This window comes from Pinus tabuliformis, chromosome 2_1, assembly GCF_031772625.1.
Source record: "Pinus tabuliformis cultivar Carrire ecotype Pingquan chromosome 2_1, CPIR1, whole genome shotgun sequence".
NCBI lineage: Eukaryota > Viridiplantae > Streptophyta > Pinopsida > Pinales > Pinaceae > Pinus > Pinus tabuliformis.
The window spans coordinates 92,038,060-92,048,047 of NC_142299.1; the positions used below are offsets into that span (position 1 = coordinate 92,038,060).

The window sequence follows — 9,988 nt, forward strand, 5'->3', positions numbered from 1 at the left end:
GTCACCCGAGAGTAAGCAGAATAAGTTACATACAACCAGAGCCCGAAACGTAGGCGAAATTACATACAAATAAAGCCGAAGGTCACTCAATAGCAAAGGAAAAATAAATAGAGGAGCATCGGGACTTTCCCAGTGTCATGATAGAGAAAAGAAGACTACAAACTAAGTAACAACAACAGAGAACGACCCTACCAGAGTCATTGGGTTGTAATCGTTTCGGAGACTGAGCCTAGAACAAACCCCAACCTACCACAGAACACCAACAAAACCATATCAGTTAAATGTATGTCAAGAAAACCCTGGAAGTGAAAGTTGACAAGCAAAGCAAGAAGAGTCGGCTTACCTGAAGAGCTATGGCGTTGGAGGAACGAAACCCCAACTAAGTCACAGTCACAAGTGAAAACCCTGCATACGAAGGAGCGACTACCATTAGTGTCGAAGAAAAACAATGAAGACTAGCTAAAGCATGGAAAAGAAAGCTTACCTTGTCAGGACCAAGCGAAGCCGAGGAAGTCCACTGTGACTGAGACCTGCCAGAACATAAAAAGTTCATACATCAACCAGAGAACCAGTAACCGAAAGCTTAACCAGAAAACTGAAGCAGAGCCATATAAGGGAACGGTGGAAGGAATAGTAACCACGAAGAAGGTTAAAGAGCCAACAGAGGAACGAAGTAAACCCTCTCACGAAGTCGACGAAGCCTCCAATACAGTGCCCAGGCAACTGGGTAACGAAACAACAAGTGTGGGTGGAGTTACCTCACCACCAGGTGGAGGAACGCATAGCCGGGTGCATACAGACCATTACTGCCGAGCTTGACACAGTCGCAAGCAAGCCAACGAAAGACCACAAACCCTCACCGTGACAGAGAGAAGACGAAAAATGCCAAATTGAAGTGAAACGAGGGTTTAGCATAACCAAGGAGCCGGAATGAGAAAATCGAGGCGAGTACAAAAGCCAGCGTAGTAGCAATAACTCCATAATCAATGCCAATAGACAAATATCTTTGTTAATCAACTACTTAAGACTAATCATACGTGTTTGACCTGATCCATATATTAATCATTGTTTAATTAACTGTAATCCATAAGTTAACGGGATGGTCCCATCATATTGTGGTATCAAAGCAGGATTTGGAGTTTTCCTGAGAAATGGAAGTTGGAAGACGAGGTCGTGGAAGGGGTGCTTGGAGAGTAGCAGAGGAAGGATTACGGGAGGAAATTAGGATCCTTACTGCCTGTTTAGAGGCAGTTGAAGTAGGAAGGAGAAGGGATCTAGAGGTAGGAGATGACATTGAAGAAGAAGCCATAGTTGCGACAGATGGATCGGACGAAGAAGGGCCAAAAATTAGATTGTTGAGGTCGGTCCTATTGGCTAGTAGCAAGCGTAAGCTAGAGATTCCAAATTACGATGGCAGCTTGTCCACAGAAGTTCTGTTGGACTGGATCAACGAATTGCACAAATACTTCGAGTGTGAAGAGGTCAGTGAAGATCAGAGAGTTAATTTCACAGCAACAAATCTGAAAGGACACGCAGCCCTGTGGAGGGACAGTGTCCAAGTGGAAAGAAGAAGGATGAACAAGTTGCCAATAAAGAAATGGCCAAGAATGGTGGCCAAGCTGAAGGGCAGATCTTTTCCCAAAGATTACCAGATTGCATTGCATCGGCAAGTGCAGAATCTGAGGCAAAAAGGGATGACAGTGAGAGAATATACTGAAGAATTCTACATGGTAAATTTAAGAGCTGGTTTCATGGAGGACACCCCGGAAAAAACAACAAGGTATGTAAATGGCTAAGATTGGAAATATTAGATGAGATAAGCATTCTTTCCCCCAAAAATATAGAGGAAGCTTACCATAGTGCCATGAAGGTAGAGGAGGAGATCACCAGAAAACAAAATGATAGGAGAGGATGAGGAACCGGCAGAGGAAGAGGACAGTCCTATGGCAGAGGATGAACTGCCAATAATAATGAAGAGTGTAGCAGTTCCAAAACTTCAGGGACAGTAGAAAAAGGAGAAAACACTAGAGGCAGAAGGCCATATCAGAGAGGAAGAGGAAATGGCTGAGGCAGAGGAGCTGCCTATCAGTGCTACAGGTGCCACAAGGGGGGGCACAGATCTTTTGAGTGTCTTGAAGCAGAACAATCTAGTCAAAGGGGAGTGTATGTTGCACAGCTAGAGGAAGCAGAGGCACCACCCCAGGAAGCAAAAAATGTGCCAGAAACAAGGGAAGCCTTAGTTTTGAATAAAGTGCTGTTGAAACCAGCCAAGGAGACAACTGAACAAACTCAAAGGAAGGCATTATTCCGGACAGTTTGTAAGTCGCACGGAAAATGCTGCAAGTTGATTATCGAAAATGGGAGAACAAATAATTTGGTTGCCATAGAGATGGTAGAGAAGTTGGGTTTGAAGTGGCTGAAGCACCCCACTCCCTACAAGGTATCGTGGTTGCAGAAAGGCCATCAGCTGTTGGTTGACGAACATTGTGAATTTGAGTTCCATATTAGCAGGTATAAGGACAAGGTTGTTTGTGATATTATGCCAATGGACATATGTCATATATTGCTAGGAAGGCCATGGCAGTATGACTGGAAGGTAGTGCATGATGGGAAGACAAATGTTACAAGTTTGTCAAAGATGGGATTAAGCACACACTTGTGCCCATCAAAGAGGAGGAGACAATAGAAACAAGCGGGAAGAAAGTGTTACTAATGGGTGGAAAACAGTTTTTGAAGTAGATTGAAGATAGTGAAGTGAACTATGTTGTGGTGAGAAGGGAAAAAACAGTGCTATTGCACACATAAATGTCTGATTTACCTGCAGAAATTCAAAAAATGCTGCAGGACTTCAGCGATATCGTAGTGGACGATTTACCAGATAAATTGCCTCTTAAGAGAAGTATTAGTCATCACATTGACTTTATACCTGGAGAAAGTCTACCGAAGAAAGCAACATATCGGATGAGCCCCAAAGATAACGAGGAAATCAAAAAAAAGGTGCAGGAATTGCTGGATAAAGGGCTGATAAGGGAGAGTTTGAGCCCCTACGCAGTTCCGACAGTTATCGCTCCCAAGAAAGGAGGAGAAGGGTAAGAAAGAACTGGTATGCAAGTTAAAGAAGTCTCTGTATGGGTTAAAACAGTCACCAAGGATGTGGTATCAGAAATTTGATACATTTATATGGGGACTTGGCTTCACTAGAAGCAAAGCAGATCACTGTGTGTATTTTAAATTAATTGGTGACCGTGTTATTTATCTGGTCTTGTATGTGGATGATATGTTGCTGATTGGAAATGACAAAGAAATTATCCAGGATTTGAAGACCCAATTGTCCTCCAAATTCGAAATGAAAGATATTGGTGCTGCAAACTGTATTTTGGACATCTCTCAATGTGGAGTCTTTAGCCTCTATATAGGCCTCATACATACAATACCATGGGTCATTACCATGGTTCCCTCAATACCATCTATCTAATACCATGGGCCCATTACATTATTACTAACTACTTGTGGTCCCTTACATGATACGGGTTAACCACCTTATTTATTACTATGGCCCATCCCATTATTACATTATTCCCTTGGGTACCTCCCTTTGTACCCCATATTATCCCCCTAGGTATATAACATAAAACCTAATAATGCTTTTCAGAGATAATCTTGTTAAAATTTGCATTAACTAAATCTTAGTTTTATCTCTCCCATATTTATGCTACCATTTCCATTTTGGTACTGCCTTCCATATTTCTTACCGGACTGTGAATTGTATGTCACTGATACATCACGACCTAAACTGAAATGCTACTCCATTTGGCCTCTCATTCTAGAACTATTATATGTCATTTCATTGCATTAGGTTCAGGAGGGAGGACTAAAGCCACAAGAATAATTAAATGGGCCATCATAAATGTCCTCTCACGGTGTCTAACCATTATGGCTTTTGATAGATTATTTTTTTTAAGGTAAGAGAGGTTGCAAAAATAATTAAAAGGTCCATTACTAATGTTCTATGTTGGCATCTCTAGCCAGTGATATTTAAGACAAATTCACATGCCTAAAGAAATCGCCAAGCTTTTTAAATCCAATTAATAAAATCTAAATACAAATTCACAGGCCTAAAAAAATCGCTAAGATTTTTTAAATCCAATTAATAAAATCTAAATATTTCTTGTACTCTCGAGGTAATCCAAATCCAATCAATAAAATAAGATTGCCTGTATTTTGCAATCTTTGGAGTCTTAACTATATTCCTAAAACTTATAATAGTATGCATGTAACATAATCACGACATTTTCATTTAGTAATTTCATGGAATTAATTGTAGTTATTTAATTATGTAATAAATTCAATATTTGGACAATGACATTAAATGTAGCTCTTTGATTGTAACGTGGATGGAAAAAAAATGTGTTTATTGATGGCATTAGGGAATGTATGAAGATCCGCCACTCATGGTAAGAGAATACGCATCACAGTGAGAAACAACAGCTCTGTTGCAATTTGAAATCATTGCAAACATCCTATAATATATGGTAATTAGTTGATATATGGTCATGGGTTGCTAATATCAATTTCCATTGTTAATCTTAAATTTATTTTAAATTACTATTTTTCAATTAAAAAAATACCAATTATTATAAACACCAATTGAAAAATATACCAATTATTATAAACTCTATTTTGTTAATATAACTTAGATATAATTAAGGGGAGATGAAGAACATCCTATCAAATATTTCAAAACCTTTGCAACTTTAATTAGTCTGCGATCATCCCATCCAACGATTTGCACCTGTTCAAGCTTTTTTAGCTACTTTGATTCCAACCATTCGTTCAACCCAACAGAGTTAATTCAACAATGATGAGGTGCAGAAAATATGTAGAAATTGCCCAAATACACCAAAACAAAATCTCCTGACTAGAATGAATAGATTATAGTTTTTAAAAACTAAATTTGCACAAACATTGAAATCAAAACCCTGCTTTTAAATTCTACAAATTCACACAAACATTGAAATCAACACCTTACTTTTAAATTGTACAAATTACCAAACAACAAAAATTAAATTCTAAATCTTAAAACTAGCTTGAATTCAATATGTTTACTCTAATTTAACTATAATTAAACTAAATAACACTTCTATCCTTCCCTTTACCCACTTCAAAAATATACTGGGTAGTGTTCAAAGGAGCAATCTCTTTCTAACGTTTCAAAAGCTTTTGGTTTATCACGTTGATATTTTTGCCTTATGGACCCTCGAAGTACATTTTCCATTTCGAACATATTTGAGGAGATGATTGCCGTCAATGAACCGCGAATTGCGATGCTATACAGGCGTGTCGTGTAAATTACCGGCTCATGGGCGGAATAGAGGAATCCGCCATGGCCAAAGCTTCAGCGGCCTTGCCCTGGGAATGGATCGTCGAGAAGCTGGTTTACAATAAAGACATCGGCACACAGCTGCTCAAAGGTACTCCTAAATTCTACAACCTCCGCAAATCGCTTGTACAATATAGGAGACTTTGCTCTCTAACGCAGAAATTTAATATAGGAGACTTTGCTCCTTTTTACAGCTATGGTATTCATGCACATTCCAGACATCAACAATTCTTCTTGCAGTAATCTGCAAGAGAGAATTGCGCTAAGATATATGGAGGAAGTTCTCTTACTTGACAGAGTCGAAGCACACGCGATCCCTCTAGTAAAGGTTCTGGTTAATTCATCTATACCAAATTCAAGTTCCGCCGCTGATCAGGGCTTGCTGCTCCGAGTTTGCACGGAGGTAACTGATGCTTTACAGAAACTGACATTCCAAGATTTAAATATCAAGTAAATTGGGTTAGAAATGTGTCAGATATGAAGCTTTTAGGGTTTCACGTTCTGAACTAAAATATCTGCCAAGATTAGGCTAAATGTCTTTATTAATCGAAAAGAATCTGGCATTTGCTTAACGTGGCTAGCGATCTTGTGTTGACTGTAACTTAATAGAAAGTGAAGGAGCTCTAATTCCATTTTGGATTCCGTGTAGTTAGGTCGTTTTAGGGCACGTAAGAGAGCTTGATGAAAATGGAGAAAGGGACTGGAACGGTTTTGAGGATGATTTAAAACGCATATTTACAGAGGAGGATTCGTCACTGCCATTTATCAATCGGAGAAGCGAGCTCCTCCGGCTCTTGGAAGTATGTACACCTTTCCTGTTATTGTATTTTTCTTGCTCATTTAAAAGCAAAAATGCAAGAAAAGCCTAAAAAACGTCAAACTCATGTTCTATGTGACAATAAAGGTTGTTTCTAACCATTACGAAATGCATACAAAGCATTAGCTCTATGTTAGCCCAATGTTAAGGGGAATACACCAACTGTTTTTCAGGGCATAGGAGTGTTGGAAAATGCAATATGGCAGTTATTAATTTAGATTTTCCTTAACTTTAATAATTGCTTGTGAACTTTATTTATCTTTTTGTTTTTTTAATTAGATCTTCTTCATCAAACAATTATCAAGAGCAGAATAGTAAAGGCAGTAGAAACCTAAATTAGCCTCCAAGTCAGGGCAAAACCCCTCTAAAGTGAAAACCCATAAAATCTCTTTTCTTCTTATAGAATCTGCTTCAAATGAGACAACCAACACTCAAAGCCTAGACCAAGTCCTCCTCCAAGTACCAAGTCAGCCCTCCAAGAAGCTCTTCCAAGTAAATCAGATTGGCAAGGTTTGATCCTGCTTCAACTTGCTTCTAACTTTAGTTTCGTCCCCCAACTTCGACCCTGCAACTTCAGCTTTGTAATTGTTGCAGAAACCCTAATTCAGGCACATGGAAATCTTTCAAGAGATCCTTCTTTGAGCAAGACAATGTCTCCCAAGGTCAATAAAGTCAAATTAGAATACTCGCCCTTCCAACAGCTTGATCCTGCAACTTGATCTCCTGCAATTCGGACTTGCAGTTTCAGCCTTCCTGGAAGCTATAGAAACCCTAGATTTCGCACGTGTGAGAAAGATGGAGCCCAAAAACAAGCCTTTCTTTTTCTTTTTGGATTCTCATTGTCTTCTAGACCTTCACTCTTCTTGTTTTGCTTCTCCCAGTTTCAAGTCGAACTTCTTCTTGAGAGATCGAACTTGTGTGTGTGAATGTGCCAAATGAGGTCGAAATTGCTCCTATTTATAGCCTTTCTAGGGGGTCAAATTCCCTCCTTTAGGTTGACTTGTAGCTGCCAGGGCTAACTTGTACTTTGGAGGTTTCTAGGACTTTCTAGACAAAATCAATTCTTTTACAAGGTACATTTTGCCCAGAAGGGTCTTATAATCATGATGTTGACTCTCTTGACTCATAACAATAAATCCCGTGACCTAACAAACCCTAGAAGCATGAAGAACATGCTTTTACCTAGAAGACCATCAATAAGAAGCATGAAACCCATGCCTTTAAAATAACAATTTTCTTTTTTCTTTTGTTTGTTACTTAAGATATACATATTGAAATGAGTACAATAACAACTATGAAAACCGAAACTAGTTACATTTTCAACACTCCCTGAAGAGTACAACATCATTCTCAAATTGAAGAGTTCTCATAAGAAGATTCAGATTGATAAGGCAATTGCAAGCATCGACATTATAACCAGCACTGTCTTTGAGGCCTAACTAGACAAGCTCAATTTCATTTAAGAGCATTATGTTGGGAGGCTTTACATGAGACATCACATTACCTCTAAGGCACATACCTCATCCTAATGTTCACAAGGTATGTCCTTTTAGGACTATTCTTATCTTGGATTTTTATCCCTTAATCCTTAAATAATATCAGTCCTCTTCGACCAATCTTATCTTGGATACTTGTCTTATCCTCAAAGAATGTCGATACCTTTCCTTTCTTGGATTGTCTATCCTTAAGGAAACCACAAATTCTTATCCAATCCTCCACCATTCTCTCTCCATGTCTTTCACTTAGACTTATCGCTGTTAGTCCTGGTCAAGTGCATGACACATGAAGAAGAGAATGCACATGTGATGTTCATCATCACTCCCTCTCAACTAGAGAGGAGATCCCTATTCTTACTTGGAATAGATTCTTGCTCCTTCACTAATATCTTGTAGACTTCATACTCCCTCTAAAGCATAAAGGAGATTCACAACTTTTTATTATTAGAAAGTCATAGCCACAAGCTTTCTAGCTTGTCTTCATAAGAGTATCAACTACCTGTTTTTTTATGAAGATAGATGCATGGCTCCCTCTTTCCTTCGTATCTCATTATGTTGAGCTTTCTTCTTTTCTAGGTATCTTGGAGCCATCTTCTTCCTTCAATCTTGTTACAGGGTTCATGTCATCAATCTTGTACATCACTTTCATCTTTTCATCATTAATGAAGGCATTATATTGAGCCTTACCAAACTTCAAGCTAATCATAACTTCCTTATGGCAGTGATCTCCTTTATATGAGCTTGAACTGCAGGTTATCTTCTTGCACTGCTACCTTTTAATCCCAAGATGAAAACATCTTGACTTCATAATTACCAAGATCATATGTTGAGCTTGCCTTAACATTCATCATATATTCTTGCAATATCTTTCTAGGTAGCAAGGTAATATTTTAACCATATAACCAATAACAAAATATTAGACTTACCTCATTGTGATGGCTTTCTCATCAAAACATCGACATCCTCATGGTCCATCTCCACAAGAATCTTCCTTCATGCATCATAGTGCCCAAGGATCGAACTTGATTACAAGTTATAATTTTGTTTTGGAGACTATACTGGATGTTGATCACTTTTCTATATAATCTAGTGAGAAAGTCTTGATCCTTTATTCATTCTAGAGTAAGTCAAATTCTTCTTTTAAGCATCGTATAACCATAGTAAGCATATTTTATGGTCAACTTTTTCTACAGGATTCTGTACATATGAATCCTACCCAAGAGAAGAGTTACTTCTAATATGCATCCCTATGCATCCATATAATCATCTAGTTATTTGACCTTAAATGAGCCTTCAATTTGACCAACTAGATTCTCTCATCCTTCAAGAGTATTGTTTCCACACTATATGGAATATATACTAACCTTGTCATAATGCTTAACCTTCCAAAATGATGGTTTTTATAGGATCTTGATGATCCATCTTAGCAAAATGACTACCTCTGACATAATGTTAGATAATGCTTGGATGAACAATAATACGCAAAATGGTCCTAATCTTCTAATTCATAAACTAGATGACTCTTATTGAAGAAACTTAATTAAGTAGACTCCAATTCTTCTACTATCACATGCTTCTACCTATGATGCCATACAAAATCAAAACCCTTCTAGAGTAAACACCAATATTCTAAATGAAGGAAATATTAAATTCATAAAGAACCTGTTATAGAGGATCTGATGATGCTCCTTTTGCAGAGGTGAAAACCACCTCAGATGAAGGTGGGGATCTGTATTTGGCTTCTTCAAGTACACATGTAGATCATGAGGCATGGTTGATTGACTCAAGTGCATCCTTTCACTTCAATCCCCATAGAGAGTGGTTCTGCGAGTATGAGAAATACGATGGTGGTGATGTCTTCTTAGGGGATGATAAGAAGGCTAGAATTGTTGGTTGCGGAAAAGTAAGGTTGAAGTTGCAAGGTTTAAGGGTTAGAACACTTCCGGGTGTTTTGCATATTCCTACATTAGCCAAAAATCTGATTTCTATAAGCAAGTTGGATGATGCAGGTGTAAAAACAGTGTTCGAGAAGGATAACTGCAAGATGGTTCAGGGAGCACTAGTATTGATGCAGGGAGTTTGGACTGGAAATCTGTATAAGCTACAAGGTAGCATTGTTGTTGATGGGTGCAACAGTTTTGTGGTTCCTGAAATTGGAGCAGAAAATCTAGTGGTCTCTGGAGAGAAGACCATGCTATGGCATCAAAGGCTTGGACATATTGGAGAGAAGGGCCTTCGAATACTTCATGGTAAAGGTATGGTAGAAGGTATGAGTAATAGCTCTCTGGATTTTGA

The 9,988-nt window shown here is 38.4% G+C and overlaps 1 long non-coding RNA gene across 1 annotated transcript; it reads left to right on the plus strand.

Annotated features, from left to right (window-relative positions):
* Positions 1–5,654: 5,654 nt before the first annotated feature.
* On the plus strand, positions 5,655–6,181 carry LOC149198926 (uncharacterized). Its single transcript, XR_016253746.1, has 2 exons — positions 5,655–5,783; positions 6,034–6,181. It is a non-coding gene; the product is annotated as an uncharacterized LOC149198926 (long non-coding RNA).
* Positions 6,182–9,988: the final 3,807 nt, after the last annotated feature.